Here is a 1,544-nt window from a genome sequence, read left to right as displayed (position 1 = left end):
ACGTTCCTCTTGTGTTAACTGTGTATTGCATTTAAGAACACCACTGCCAAACTTTCATACAAAACTGCATTTTATTCAATGTTGAAAAGAACACTAATTTAGTGAATACAATAAATAAGGGCACAAGTGCGTGATTGACAGGACAAGAGAGAAAGGCATATGAAAACAATGAAAAAAAATCAACATTTGTGAACATGTGTGGAAACAATCCACAATTGGAAATAGAAAAAAAATATTAAGACACAGCTTTGGGCATTTCTAATATAATACGTAATTTTTCTTGTAATGATTTTAATTTCCACCACAATCACAACAAAGGCTGTCTTTTTTCCAGTTGAACTAAACTACTAAAGTATGCCAAACATATGTATGTTTAAATACTCAAGTATGCTTGAGTATTTTCGTGTTGAAAGAAATCATTGCCAACCAGAATATGTTTATGAAAACAGGTTCAGAACTGTTATAACTGTTGTAGATTTTGTAAATTACACGTATGTAATGAAACTATTAGGAGACTCCTTCATACTGATTTGGTTGTCCCTGGTTTTGGTAACATATATGAACTCATCAATATTCAGTGCCATTTTATTGTGATAAGAGATTCAAGTTTAAAAAGTCAAAAAAGTGTAATCTATTATTACTATTATTAAGTTAGGCTTATTATAATAATGTGCCATGTTCAAACAAAAAAGTATGAAATACTGAATAAAGTTCCTGTAGCTTACACCCTGTTTTCTACAACTTTACATGTGATGTATTTTACGTATAGTGAATGCAGGAATATTTAGTAAGTCTTGGCTCTGTGGTGACTACAGTATGGCGTCACACTCACACATTTTGGTCAGCCATTTCCTTAGGAATATTAAATGCTGTCTTTACTCAGAACTGCAGAGTGCACTTTCAGGAAAAGAGAGCTTGAGATGAACTAGAATAGTAGTGGAAACATGAAACAGTGGTGAACCTGGGAACTTCTGAACTTCACTGAAGGACACTATGTCAGCCCCTACCCACAACAAGCTATGAATTACATCAGAAATGCCCAGATGAAAAAAGAACTTTCACAGCGTCAAGAACAATAAGGATTACAATCAGCCACCAACCAACCAAACCACGTTTTACAATCATCCACAGTGCAAGAATACTGCAGAGTTCTACTCATAAACATATGTATTTCACTTATAATACCCAACTGATTAAAGCAATCTGCCACTCTTCATTAACAGGGAAGTAAGTACATTGTACATTTCTGTAATAGCAGAGGTCACCAACACATTGTTACAGAACTTGAGTAATTACTTTTACTGCTGGGAGTCAGGATTAGGCCACAAAGAAATCTGTAATACATAAACCATAAATGGTGAACACTTGTGACTATCAATCAATGTATAAATTATAATTACACTGTTATTACATAATGTTACAGTGTAATTACTGTCCTTAATGTAGAGTGTCATAAAAATGTAAAAAGCCAAATTATTCAATAAGACCAGATATTTACAATATTTTTTAAACTTATACATGTAATTAGTTATGAATAGCACCCC

This window comes from Megalops cyprinoides, chromosome 5 (genome assembly GCF_013368585.1).
Source record: "Megalops cyprinoides isolate fMegCyp1 chromosome 5, fMegCyp1.pri, whole genome shotgun sequence".
Lineage (NCBI taxonomy): Eukaryota > Metazoa > Chordata > Actinopteri > Elopiformes > Megalopidae > Megalops > Megalops cyprinoides.
The sequence above is the reverse complement of the archived record's forward strand: the minus strand, read 5'-3'. Positions refer to the sequence as shown.